This window comes from Phyllobates terribilis, unplaced genomic scaffold, assembly GCF_046119375.1.
Source record: "Phyllobates terribilis strain yellow unplaced genomic scaffold, ASM4611937v1 Scaffold_1__5_contigs__length_1240528914, whole genome shotgun sequence".
Taxonomy (NCBI): domain Eukaryota; kingdom Metazoa; phylum Chordata; class Amphibia; order Anura; family Dendrobatidae; genus Phyllobates; species Phyllobates terribilis.
The window spans coordinates 330,809,322-330,823,851 of record NW_027362761.1 but is presented as its reverse complement, the minus strand read 5'-3'; the positions used below and the strand labels follow the sequence as shown (position 1 = coordinate 330,823,851).

The window sequence follows — 14,530 nt, the reverse complement described above, 5'->3', positions numbered from 1 at the left end:
CAACCTGATGGAGGTCAGTATAGATGGACTAATAGAACAAGTCCCACACACTGCTAGAAGGCCAAATATTTTTTCAGAGCTAGATGCAGAAAAATATTATATTCAATTTGCAACCTGATGGAGGTCAGTATAGATGGACTAATAGAACAAGTCCCACACACTGCTAGAAGGCCAAATATTTTTTCAGAGCTAGATGCAGATAAAAATTATTTTTAATTTGCAACCTGATGGTGGTCAGTATAGATGGACTAATAGAACAAGTCCCACACACTGCTAGAAGGCCAAATATTTTTTAAGAGCTAGATGCATATAAAAATTATTTTTAATTTGCAACCTGATGGAGGTCAGTATAGATGGACTAATAGAACAAGTCCCACACACTGCTAGAAGGCCAAATATTTTTTCAGAGCTCGATGCAGATAAAAATTATTTTTAATTTGCAACCTGATGGAGGTCAGTATAGATGGACTAATAGAACAAGTCCCACACACTGCTAGAAGGCCAAATATTTTTTCAGAGCTAGATGCAGATAAAAATTATTTTTAATTTGCAACCTGATGGAGGTCAGTATAGATGGACTAATAGAACAAGTCCCACACACTGCTAGAAGGCCAAATATTTTTTCAGAGCTAGATGCAGATAAAAATTATTTTTAATTTGCAACCTGATGGAGATCAGTATAGATGGACTAATAGAACAAGTCCCACACACTGCTAGAAGGCCAAATATTTTTTCAGAGCTAGATGCAGAAAAAAATTATATTCAATTTGCAACCTGATGGAGGTCAGTATAGATGGACTAATAGAACATGTCCCACACACTGCTATAAGGCCTAATATTTTTTCAGAGCTAGATGCAGAAAAAAATTATATTCAATTTGCAACCTGATGGAGGTCAGTATAGATGGACTAATAGAACAACTCTCACACACTGCTAGAAGGCCAAATATTTTTTCAGAGCTAGATGCAGATAAAAATTATTTTTAATTTGCAACCTCATGGAGGTTAGTATAGATGGACTAATAGAACAAGTCCCACACACTGCTAGAAGGCCAAATATTTTTTCAGAGCTAGATGCAGAAAAAAATTATATTCAATTTGCAACCTGATGGAGGTCAGTATAGAAGGACTAATAGAATGATGCTATGCCCAAAAGGTTTTACTTCACTAGGTGCAGTAAAAAAACTGGTATTCTATACACAGGTGGTGTAGCTTGCAACACAGATAGGCTACTCCACTGACTAACACACTCTGCAATAGGCCAAAATGGATTAGCTTTGCTAGATTTAGCCAAATGCTGTGAAAAAAACTTGCACAGCACTGGCACAGACCTGCCGGACAAAAACTGATAGGAACTGATCTAACTTAGTCCTGAAAAGGACTGCAATTACAATTAGTCTTTACTCCCAACCTATCTATTTAAGAGCATAGACCTGCCTGATAAAAATCATAGGAAATGCTGTAACCTAGTCCTTAAAAGGACGGCAATCACAACTATTCCCTACTCCCAAGCTATCTGTAGATTTGTGCGAAAATTGGCTTTAAATTAACAAGGTATAGCGCACACAGCAACAGCGGTGCCGTCTAACACGCAGCTGCAGCAGTGAGAAAATGGTGGCGACGGAGAAAATGGCTGGGTCTTATAGGGCAAGGACATGTGACATACACTGCCAATGACACATGCCCTTGCTTGTGTGAAAAAAAGCAGTTCTCTCCGTGTGTGCGCTGCTGATAGGCTGACAGACTGCACCTCCCCACTGTAAATGCGGGAAAGAGAAAAAAAAATGGAGATCTTCATTATTCCTGCAGAGATCCATCCCCTGCCCCTCCCCCCGCCCCACTGTACACTCAAACTGCGTATTAACATTAATTTTCAGCATTACTGAGAAAAAATCCAGTTATGATTTTGGTGCACGAACAGTTATCGAACATAACCTCGAAGAGCCGAATTTTTTTCAAATCGTTCGTGTTCGCTGAACGGCTCGAACACCGACCAAAACAGCTCGAATTTGAGATTGGCGAACAGTTCGAGTCGAACAACGCTCATCTCTAGTGTCTACCCCTTATTTGATGTGTTTTGGAAGATTTTGGTCCCGTTTGAAGGTGATGAATATACTATTTTTTGTCCCCCTATTGAATCCTATGGCATTCGGAAATGTTCGACGAACATTTGACAAATAAATTCAGCGAATTTCTAAATATTCGGCGGATATTTCCGAACTGAACAGTGAAATGTTCAGGATTCTCCACATTTCCAAAAATTTGTGGCAAACACCAGCACAGTGCCATCAATTTCACCAGAGTAGAAGTAGTTCAATGGAGATTGAAACCTCTTCCACTACAGCCCAACCCAATAGATGGAGACCCAATCAGGATTTTCCACATTTCCAAAAATTAGTGGCAGACACCAGCAAAATGGCATCAATTTCAGCAGAGTAGAAGTAGTTTAATGGAGACAGAAACCTCTTCCTCTCAGCCAAACCCAATAGATGGAGACCCAATCAGGATTCCCCACATTTCCAAAAATTAGTGACAGACACCAGCAAAGTGGCATCAATTTCACTACAGTAGAAATAGTGTAATTAGGAATGACACCTCTTCCAGTACAGCCAACCCAGTAGATGGAGACTCAATCAGAAGTGTTTACTAGAGATGAGCGTTGTTCTACTCGAACTGTTCGCCAATCTCAAATTCGAGCTGTTTTGGGCGGTGTTCGAGCCGGTCGGCGAACACGAACAATTTGAGAAAAATTCGGCTGTTCGAGGTTATGTTCGATAACTGTTCGTGCACCAAAATCATAACTGGATTTTTTCTCAGTAATGATGAAAATTAATGTTAATACGCAGTTTGAGTGTACAGCGGGGCGGGGGGAGGGGCAGGGGATGGATCTCTGCAGGAACAATGAAGATCTCCATTTTTTTTTCTCTTTCCCGCATTTGCAGTGGGGAGGTGCAATCTGTCAGCCTATCAGCAGCGCACACACGGAGCGAAGTGCTTTTTTTCACACAAGCAAGGGCATGTGTGATTGGCAGTGTATGTCACATGTCCTTGCCCTATAAGACCAAGCCATTTTCCCCGTCGCCACCATTTTCTCACTGCTGCAGCTGCGTGTTAGACGGCACCGCTGTTGCTGTGTGCGCTATACCTTGTTAATTTCAAGCCAATTTTCGCACAAATATACAGATAGCTTGGGAGTAGGGAATAGTTGTGATTGCAGTCCTTTTAAAGACTAGGTTACAGCATTTCCTACGACTTTTATCAGGCAGGTCTGTGCTCTTAAATAGATAGATTGTGGGAGTAAAGACTAATTGTAATTGGAGTCCTTTTCAGGACTAGGTTACATCAGTTCCTATCAGTTTTTGCCAGGCAGGTCTGTGCCAGTGCTGTGCAAGTTTTTTTCACAGAATTTGGCTGAATCTAGCAAAGCTAATCCTTTTTGGCCTATTGTAGAGTGTGTTAGTCAGTGGAGTAGCCTATCTGTGTTGCAAGATATACCACCTGTGTATAGAATACCAATTTTTTTACTGCACCTAGTGAAGTAAAATCTTTTGGGCATAGCATCATTCTATTAGTCCATCTATACTGACCTCCATCAGGTTGCAAACTGAATATAATTTTTTTCTACATCTAGCTCTGAAAAAATATTTGGGCTTCTAGCGGTGTGTGGGACTTGGTCTATTAGTCCATCTATACTGACCTCCATCAGGTTGCAAATTAAAAATAATTTTTTTCTGCATCTAGCTCTGAAAAAATATTTGGGCTTCTAGCAGTGTGTGGGACTTGGTCTATTAGTCCATCTATACTGACCTCCATCAGGTTGCAAATTAAAAATAATTTTTTTCTGCATCTAGCTCTGAAAAAATATTTGGGCTTCTAGCAGTGTGTGGGACCTGGTCTATTAGTCCATCTATACTGACCTCCATCAGGTTGCAAATTAAAAATAATTTTTTTCTTCATTTATCTCTGAAAAAATATTTGGGCTTCTAGCAGCGTGTGGGACTTGTTCTATTAGTCCATCTATACTGACCTCCATCAGGTTGCAAATTAAAAATAATTTTTTTCTGCATCTAGCTCTGAAAAAATATTTGGGCTTCTAGCAGTGTGTGGGACTTGGTCTATTAGTCCATCTATACTGACCTCCATCAGGTTGCAAATTAAAAATAATTTTTTTCTTCATTTAGCTCTGAAAAAATATTTGGGCTTCTAGCAGTGTGTGGGACTTGTTCTATTAGTCCTTCTATACTGACGTCCAGCAGGTTGCAAATTGAATATAATTTTTTTCTGCATCTAGCTCTGAAAAAATATTTGGGCTTCTAGCGGTGTGTGGGACTTGGTCTATTAGTCCATCTATACTGACCTCCATCAGGTTGCAAATTGAATAAAAAAATTTTCTGCATCTAGCTCTGAAAAAATATTTGGGCTTCTAGCGGTGTGTGGGACTTGGTCTATTAGTCCATCTATACTGACCTCCATCAGGTTGCAAATTAAAAATAATTTTTTTCTGCATCTAGCTCTGAAAAAATATTTGGGCTTCTAGCAGTGTGTGGGACTTGGTCTATTAGTCCATCTATACTGACCTCCATCAGGTTGCAAATTAAAAATAATTTTTTTCTGCATCTAGCTCTGAAAAAATATTTGGGCTTCTAGCAGTGTGTGGGACTTGGTCTATTAGTCCATCTATACTGACCTCCATCAGGTTGCAAATTAAAAATAATTTTTTTCTGCATCTAACCCAGCCAATAGTTTTGGCCTAATACCACAGTTTGGCCACTCAGCTCTGCTCGGTTACCATCCATTGTTTTTTTGTGCAAACAACTCCAGAGTTGTGAATTAGTTAACCACCAAAATGAGTGGAAAAAGGCCTGCTGCTGGTGGAAAGGGGAATAGGCGTGTTGGGAAGGGGAAAAAAGGTTGTGTCCGTGGGGTAGGTGCAGAAGAAAGACCATCTTCCAGCCAAACTAAAATGTCTACTTCTTTTAGCGGACAATGTGATAAGATCCCTTTCTTACGGCCACGCCAATCGCTACAAATTCCAGATGAGGCACAAAAACAGCAGGTGCTTCAACGGATATCAAGTGCTCCTTTAAGTGGGCTCTCCTCCACATCAACTTCAACATCACAAATACTCCAGTCCTCAAAGGTGTCACCCAAATCGCACTTGCTTCCTCACAGCTCCCAAATCTCCAGCTGCCCGTCTGAGTATGAGGTAGAACAGATGGTTGAGTCTGCAGAGCTGTTTACTCATACTATAGCCTGGGAATCAGAGGTCGACTCCAGCGCTTCTGTGAATCCAGACGAGGAAATGATCTGCACTGATGCCCAGAATCTTTATGAGTCGGATCCAGGACCAGACGCAGAAGGTTCTGACCATAATGTAGACCCTCATTCCCAAACTGTAACTCCTGTTGGTGGAGACAATGAGGAAGACGATGATAAGACTCAAATACCTGATTGGAGCGACAACTTTAGTTTTTTGTCAGGGCAGGAACAGGTTGGCTCTGAGGACGACGGGTGTGATAACGCACAGGGTGATGATGATGAGGTCGGAGATCCCACTTACTGTCAACCCACAGTCAGCCAAGAGATGAGGTCAGCAGAGGAGGTGGAGGAAGATGCTAGTGACGACGAGGTCAGGTTGCGCCTTCCTGGACAGAGACGTAGTACTGGAAGCACGTCAACAACTGCATCCTCAAACACAACTCTGCCTCTCACCACAAGTCGTGGTGGCTCTTCAGGTCGCATGGGTGCTAAGCCTTGCATAGCCTGGGCATTTTTTCAGATCGATAAAGATGACCCAACTCGTGTTATCTGTAACATTTGTCAGCAAAAGCTAAGTAGAGGCCAAAAAATACATAGTTTGAGTACTTCATGCATGAACCGGCACATGGACATGAAGCATAAGTTGCAGTGGGAAGCTCAGTGTGCTACAATGCGGTCTAGCCGGTCGGGCCAACCACCGTCTGCCATATCTTGTGCATCCGCGGCCTCTTCATCCTCTGTGACTGGGGGGACAGCAGTCACACCTGTTTTGGGGCGCAGACCTGCCACCTCTTTACCCGCAACAGCCAGCGTGATTGGCAGGTCATCATTTTCTTTGGAGGTGGTAACACCAGCTGGTCTTGAGCGCTGTCCGACATCGATAGCACCACCTTTGGATCAAGGCAACCTAACATGTCCGCCTGCATCTTCCTCACAGACCGGCAGTTTGCCGGGAACACCCTTATCAACCCCGTCTAAGCACAATAGCCAGCCCTCGGTCCCTCAGATGTGGACAAGTAAAAGACCATTTCCTCCTAGCCATGAGAAAGCTAAGAGGTTGAATTTCACCATCTGCAAGCTCTTGGCTACAGAAATGCTGCCTTTCCGCCTGGTGGACACAGAGGATTTTCGAGACCTTATGTCCGTCGCAGTGCCCCAGTACCAGATGCCCAGTCGGCACTACTTCTCAAAGAAAGGTGTGCCTGCGCTCCACCAGCATGTCGCACACAACATCACCGCTTCTTTGAGAAACTCTGTGTGTGACAGGGTGCATTTCACCACAGACACTTGGACGAGTAGGCATGGACAGGAGCGTTACATGTCGCTGACTGGGCACTGGGTAACTATGGTGACAGCAGGACAAGGGGCTGCTGTCCAAGTCTTGCCGTCCCCACGAGTTGTGCGTCAATCCTCTTTATGTCATTTTTCCTCCACTGCTTCTGCCTCCTCAACCTCCTCTCGGTCTTCCACCTGCACCCAAAGCCTGTCTGGTCATGCCACAAGCTTTCTAACTGCGCAGAAGGGATCCTGCACACCGTCTTACTATGCTGGCAGTAGGGCTCAACGTCATCAGGCGGTTTTTACATTGAAATGTCTGGGAAATGTGAGTCACACAGCTGAGGAGTTGTGGTCAGCTCTGGAGAACCAATTTCATGAATGGTTGTCTCCACTGGACCTGAAACCAGGGAAGGCCGTGTGCGACAATGCTGCAAACCTGGGTGCGGCCCTTCGCCGGGGCAATGTCACACACGTGCCTTGTATGGCTCACGTGTTGAACCTGGTTGTCCAGCAATTTTTAGCCCACTATCCCAGACTAGATGGCCTTCTGCAGAGGGCACGGTCGCTGTGTGCTCACTTCCGCCGTTCGCATCCCGCAGCTCAGCGACTTACATCTCTACAGAAGTCGTTGGGCCTGCCACTTCACCGGCTAAAATGCGATGTGCCTACCCGGTGGAATTCAACTCTGCACATGTTGCAGCGACTGTGGCAGCACCGACAAGCCCTGGTGCAATACGTTCTGACGTATAGCCTGGGCCAACGAGATTCAGAGGTGGGGAAAATCACGCTGGAGGAGTGGTCTCAGATCAGGGACCTATGCACCCTTCTGCACAGTTTTGAAATGGCGACGAAGATGTTTAGTGCTGACGATGCCATTATCAGCATGACTATTCCGGTGATTTACATGCTGGAGCACATGTTAAACAGAATTCGGAGTCAGGTGGTGGCACAAGAGGAGGTGGAGGAAGTAGAGGAGGAGGAGTTGTATGCGGAAGGGCTAACATCTGCAAGGTCCAGACGGTCGGCAGCACCAAGGCGGCAGGCATGTGAGGGTGGGGGAGATGGTTTTACCAGGGCGCATGGTAGCAGCCAAACTAGTGAGGAAGGTGCAGGAGCCCAGGAAGAAGTGGAGGACGAACTGATGGAAGACTCATCAGATGAGGGAGACCTTGATCACATTTCTGTTGTGCGAGGTTGGGGGGAGAGGACAGAGGAAGGAAGCATGATTGTTACCTCGCCACCAACACAACAGGGACTTGGTGCTCCTGGATGCGCAACACACATGAGTGCCTTCTTGCTGCACTACCTGCAACATGACCCTCGAATTGTGAGAATTAGAAATAATCCTGACTACTGGGTTGCCACACTGTTAGATCCCCGGTACAAAAGTAAATTTGCAGAAATTATTCCTGCCATAGAAAGGGATGCACGCATGCAGGAGTATCAGCAGAGACTGTTGCAGAATCTTACATGTGCTTTTCCACAAAATACCAGTGGTGCACGTAGTGAATCTCACAGTTCCAACTTGCCAACCGTGGGACCGTCAAGTGTTCAGCACTCAAACCGTAACAGAACCACAGTATCTGGTGGTAACATCAATTTTGCGGAATCATTTCACCACTTTTTTAGCCCATCCTTTGCAAGGCCACAGGAGACAAGAAGTCTGACACATAGTCAACGCCTAGAGACGATGGTACAGGAGTATCTCCAAGTAAACATTGAAGCCACGACTGTGTCACTGGACCCTTGCTCTTTTTGGGCTTCCAATCTGGATAAATGGCCGGAGCTAGCCACTTACGCCTTGGAGATCTTGTCATGCCCCGCAGCCAGCGTTCTGTCTGAACGTGTGTTCAGCGCTGCTGGTGGTGTGCTGACAGATAAGCGCACGCGGCTCTCCACTGATAATGTAGACAGACTCACGTTCATAAAGATGAACAAATCATGGATCCGAAACGACTTTTCTACCCCTGTGTCATCCTGGGGAGAGTAAAAGCTTGATGATTGTTTAAAATCACCCTACCAACCGTTTTAAGCTTTCAAATTACTAATCATGTTTATCTGTATCTTGACTGGAAAATAATTTGGGCTTTGTAGCAGTGTGCAGCACTGATCCTATTAGGCCATCTATAATAAGCTCCACCAGATTTAAAATGAATAATAATTTTTAGCTGCATCTAGCCCGGAAAATAATTTTGGGGCTCCGAGATGCGCAAGACACATAAGTGCCTTCTTGCTGCACTACCTGCAGCATGACCCTCATATTGTCAGAATTCGAAGTAATCATGACTACTGGGTTGCCACACTCTTAGATCCCCCAAACTTTTCGATCAACCTTTTCATTTTAATAAAGACCAAAAAAATGGTCATTTTTGAAATTATAAGCATTAGCAGGTTGTTAGAAACTGAAATCAAACAGTTTTCAACTCAAAACTTTATTCTAGGTGATGTTACATTTTCACATAGGACCCCTTGTTCGAAAGGAGCTTCTGAACTCTCTCGTCCATTGAATTTGTCAGGTTTTGGATGGTTTCTGCTTCAATTGTTTTGCATGAGGACAAAATACCCTCCCAGAGCTGTTGCTTAGATGTGAACTGCCTCCCGCCATCATAGACACTCCTTTTAATGATGCTCCAAATGTTCTGAATGGGGTAGAGGTCAGGGGAGCATGGGGGTCACACCATAAGTTTGTCCCCTTTTATGCCCATATCAGCCAGAGATGCAGATGTTTTATGTGCAGCATGAGATGGTGCATTATCATGCAGAAAAATGATCTTGCTGTGAAATACACGGTTCTTCTTCTTGAACCATGGCAGGAAGTGCTGTTTGAGAAAATCCACATACATTATGGAGTTCATCTTTAGCGCCTTCAGGGATCCTAAAAGGGCCGACAATCTCTCTCCCCATGATTCCAGCCCAAAACATTACTCCACCTCCTCCTTGTTGGCGCTGTAGCCGTGTTTGCGTGGGGTGTCCATCAACCAGCCATCCTCCACTCCATCCATCTGGACCATCGAGCGCTGCACGGCACTCATCCGTGAACAAAACAGTTTTGAAATCAGTCTTCATGTAATGTTTGGCCCACTGGAGCCGTTTCTGCTTGTGTGAAGTGGATAGAGGAGGTCGACAGGATGGCGTATGCACAGCTGCAAACCTCTGAAGGACCCTGCATCTTGTTGTTCGGGGGACGTTGGAGGCACAAGCAGCTTCAAAAACTTGTCTGCTGCTATGACAAGGCTTTTTTGCCGCTGCTCTTTCAACCTGACGTAATTACCTGTAGGAAAGAGTCCTCAATTTGCCCTTATCAGCACGCACACGTGTGTACTGTGAATCAGCTACATACTTCTTGATTGCCAAGACACTTCATCCTGATCATCGCACAATGTTGATTGTAGTCATGCCTTGACCTAAACACTCCACAATTTGTTGCTTCTCAGCAGCCGACACATCCTTTTTCTTTCCCATTTTGGCAGAAAATGTAGGCTGCTGAATATTGTGAGAGAGCCTTCTTAAGTAGTCTTGCCTTTCATTGGACACACCTGACAAACTAATTAGCACTGGTGTCTGCAATTGCTTACAGTGATATAAAGAGCCCTGACACACATCACCATCAATGAGTTTAACTGACAAACAAACAAATTCTTCCCTTATCACTCCTAAACACTTTTTGCATAATAATTTGGAACACAGTGTACATGTGCTTTTCCACAAAACACCAGTGGTTCATGTAGTGAATCTTACAGTTCTAACTTGCCAACCGTGGTCTGTATGGAGTTGTTCAATAAAGGGCCCAAAATTAAGATAACATAGATGGGAGAGGTCTCTATGAATAGGAATTCCTAAGTATTTGATACCCTGTGAGGGCCAGGCAAAGGGAAAGTTGGACTGGATGGAATCCTATATGGATTTGGGGAGGGAGACATCGAGGGCCTCAGACTTCGCTGCATTGATTTTAAAATTTGACCATGTAACAAAGTGATCTATTTCAGCCATAACAGCATGGATGGATATATGTGATTGAGTGATATATACTAGGACATCATCAGCAAATAGAGAGCACTTGTACTCGGTGCCTCCCACCTCAATCCACCTAATATTGGGGTTATGGCGAATTGATGAGAGCAGGTGCTCCGTCACTAGGATGTATAAGAGAGGGGACAGAGAACATCCCTGCCTTGTCCCATTGGTGATTGTGAAAGGTGATGAAAATGTTCTGACGCGCCCCCTGGGCCTTGGGACACCCGGAGCCGGACCCTTTTTGGTGGATGCTGGTGGTTGTAGTCTTCGTGGCAGCGATCCGGTTCCGTGGCTCAGGGCGGTCAAACCAGTGGCGGAACTATTTATGTGGTTTTGATGTTTAAATGTCCGACTACGCCACCCGTGGATTGCGGTCAGAGTGAACCGCCGCTACAGGGCAGACCGCTAAGGCTGGTGTTGTGGGTGCAGCAGAGCGTAGCATAACTCCCCACGGGAGGAGTATAGCCTCAGGGCAGTGTATGCGGAGGATGGGGGTGATGGTGCAGGGCAGCAGCAGTAATGACACGGAGTCAGTGATGCAGTTCAGGGCCTTTACTCACAGTTCTTATTATTCAGACCACGTCTGCAGGTAACGGCTGCCCACGTCGTACTGTGCTCACCAGGTGAGGGGCTCAGACAACTCCCAGATAACTTTGGAGCGCTTCACAGGACCCCCTTTGTGTGTCCTTTGTCTGGCCTTTCTTACCAACACTTCTGTCCGGCTGCCTCGGGCCTCCTCTTGGTAAACTTGGCGCCAGTTTCCCTGACCCTATGTGGTGCCTTCCTAGCGGGTGGAGCAAGGGGCTGCGCCACATAAAATGTCAGAGCCTCCGGTTTCTAGCTGAGGGTCGTTTCCTGCCTCCACTAGTTCGGGGACCGGTCTCCCCCTTTGGCCTGACCCCTCCACGCAGGTGGATTCGGGCGTGCGGTGGCGACTCGCCCGTCCGCACCCCTGGGATCCCTTCATTCCTCGTTCCTGGAGCCTTCTCCGCTCCTCTTCCTTCCTTCTCCCTCTTGCAGGCCTGGGCCTCTGTTACTAGGCCCGCCTCCGGAGCAGAGCTCATGCAGAGCCCCTGCTCCCTGCCACTTCTGCTCAGACTTCTCTGCACTGAACTAAGATGGTGCCCACCTTTTATACTCCCTTCTCAATGCACCCAGGAACTGCTTCCTCCCTGCTCCTGCACTGCAGGGTTCCCCTTCCTCAGTGTTCCCTCCCCCCACTCCAGCCAGGGACAGGGACTGTCGTGCCCATCTCAGGGGCATATTGGTCGCCCTGCCCCATGGCAATGTGGTGTAATGCATGCAGGTGTCGGGTCCTGATCCACACTCCATCCTTATCTGAGAGTGAGATATCACACCTCTGGGTGAGGTGCAATACGTCTGTAGCAACCGAGCCCTCGGTGCTACAGTTCCATTTATCTTCAGCCTAGGTGACGTATTGTGATACAGGGCCGTGATTTTGGCTATAAAAGGGTCCCCTAGACCCCTACCCCAAGCTTTTTAAGAGAATCATATATGGCGTGCCAGGAGACTCTATGGAATGCTTTCTCAGCATCCAACGAGAGTATCTACTTACAAATTTTTAACTGCATCTAGCCCAGGAAATACTTTGTGCCTAGTAGCAGTGTCTGCTAGTCAGCGGATTATCCCGGCTGTTAAGCAAGCTACACCACCTGTAGTTTGGACACTTAATTTTTTCAAAGGAAATGCTTCGGGACCACGGGATACTTAGTGAAGAGCATCAGGAGGCACCCCAAGGCATAGGGGCTGGGACTGGCACTAGGATGCCTTGCGGTGGACAGCCGAGCTCGATCCTTATAAAAGCTTTTTAACTGCAGCAGCTTTAGTGGACGCTACTGGAGCTGGAATTACGCGGCTGCTGGCATGAGACTTGCCCTCCAATAGATCCTTGTAAATGGATTTAAAGTGTATTCATTCAAATTAGAGGGACAATTTAAATTAAAAAGCTTAGAGCTGCCTCCACCACAGGGGGGCTCTCTCGACCCACCAGCGGACAGGCACCAGTATTGGGAGAGGGGGGCTGGCCGTCAGGGTTCACCGCGGCTCCGGCACAAACCCGGCGACACGGAGGTGGCACAGGCAGGAGCGGACTGGCCGTGTCGGCTTCTCACTTTTTGGATTTTAGAAGGGCATGACATGCCTATATCTGTGTCTCCCCCTCCTTTTACTCCTCCACCTCTTTTCTTTTCGCATGACTATATGTACTTGTCACTTTTCCATGTGTTAGTTGTGTCTTCTGAGCAGTTTGTCAGCTTTTGGACACCTTTGAAGGTGTTTTCTATGTGTTTCTATGTGTTTTTGTTTGCCTGCCATTGGTTTTAACGGTGTTCGAAGGTGTTCGACGAACAGTTCGACGAACAGTTCGGCGAACACACGGGTGTTCGACGAACCGAACCGAACTCGAACACTACGGGGGTGGCTCAACACTAGTGTTTACATTTCCCTAAATTAGGGGCTAACACCACCAAAGTGGCATCAATTTCACTAGAGTAGAAGTAGTTTAATGGAGACAGAAACCTCTTCCACTACAGTCAACCCAATAGATAGGGACCCATTTCCAAAAATTAGTGGCAGTTACCAGCAAATTGGCATTAATTTCACTACAGTAGAAATTAAACAACATCATACTCATAAGGATTTCCAAAATGTCATGTTAAACTCCAAATATTTGACTAAATCAAAAAGAGAGCCCCAAAATGAGAGAGCCCAAATGACCAGAGTTTCTTACAAACCAATATTACTTTATTTAAACATTTATTACATAATTAAAACATCATAGTGCTACACAGAGAGGACACTGCTAGCTCCAATGTTCTTTTAATCACAGTCGGACATGATTAGGGTACATGTAAAAAGTAGAGGGTACATGATTAGTGTACATTTAAAATATATACTTTTTTATAGATAATTACCTCAGACCATTGCTTCTCAATCCTATTTAGATTAAAGTGACAATTTTATGGATCCTTGTTAAATCCATAAAATATCCATCCAACATTAATGTATAAGGAATATTTGAATATTTATATGGCCGATATAAGCCTAACTAACCAATAAAGTGGCCCTAAAATGGTAAGTCACCTCTGGGTACCTATCCCTATGCAACCCATATATATAAAGCCTTCAAATACAGTAGATAATTGTCCATACTTACATATAGGAGTGTAGGAGTAATGCCCGTGTCCTCGCGCCCCTATGCGCGTTTCACCCTAGCTTCGTCGGGGGGCGTGTTCTAGGGTGAGCAGACATTGCCTTATATCAGGAAATGTTGTTCCGTCTCATATCCGGCCCTGTATGCGGCATAGCTTCCGGAATGTGTTGCCAACGCAAGTCCCTGTCGGTTCATGTGTCACCGCAAGTCACATCCTGTGGGACACTTCAGCCTGCTGACAGTGGAACGCAAGCGTGCCACCACTGCTAAGCAGCGGTGCACACGCTGGTGCGCCCTGCATCAGTGGGCGAAAAGTCCGGAGTGACAGCAGCACTCATGCGCACTAGGGAACGAAGGAGAGAGATTATAGAGATGGACGGTAAGTATAATAAAGGAAGTCCTACAATATTCAAATACTGATTTATTCCTCATTATCATGGTGGATTCAACTAGGGAGGATCATATAGGAGTTACTACTGTTTCTATTGTCATTCATAAATTATCCTTAATACCAAGCAGTGTAAAACAAGTTCACAACTGGGGAGGGGGGGACACTTTCCACCCCATATGGAGTGGCTATGCATGATATAAAAGATCTTAACTATGATCCAGCGGCAGCATACATTCACATGCCATATGGATATATGAATGCATGATGCCGCCAGGGGCACAGAATACCCCATATTTGATATACATATCTCCCAGGCACGTAATACCTAGGCGACCACCTACATGAACAGAAAGCTTTTATAAAACTATTTCACACTCCCATAAGCCTGATGGACTTCCCAGGTCCCAAAATTTAATA

General features: G+C 45.5%; 1 long non-coding RNA gene across 2 annotated transcripts in view; it reads right to left on the bottom strand.

The window, feature by feature from the left end:
- The window catches only part of LOC141167173 (uncharacterized), a 240,078-nt gene extending 226,004 nt beyond the window's left edge, over nucleotides 1-14,074 (bottom strand). For both annotated transcript variants that reach the window (XR_012251407.1, XR_012251408.1), the window contains exon 1: nucleotides 13,726-14,074. This is a non-coding gene — a long non-coding RNA (uncharacterized lncRNA). The remainder of the gene's footprint in view (nucleotides 1-13,725) is intronic.
- Between the last annotated feature and the right edge of the window lie 456 nt (nucleotides 14,075-14,530).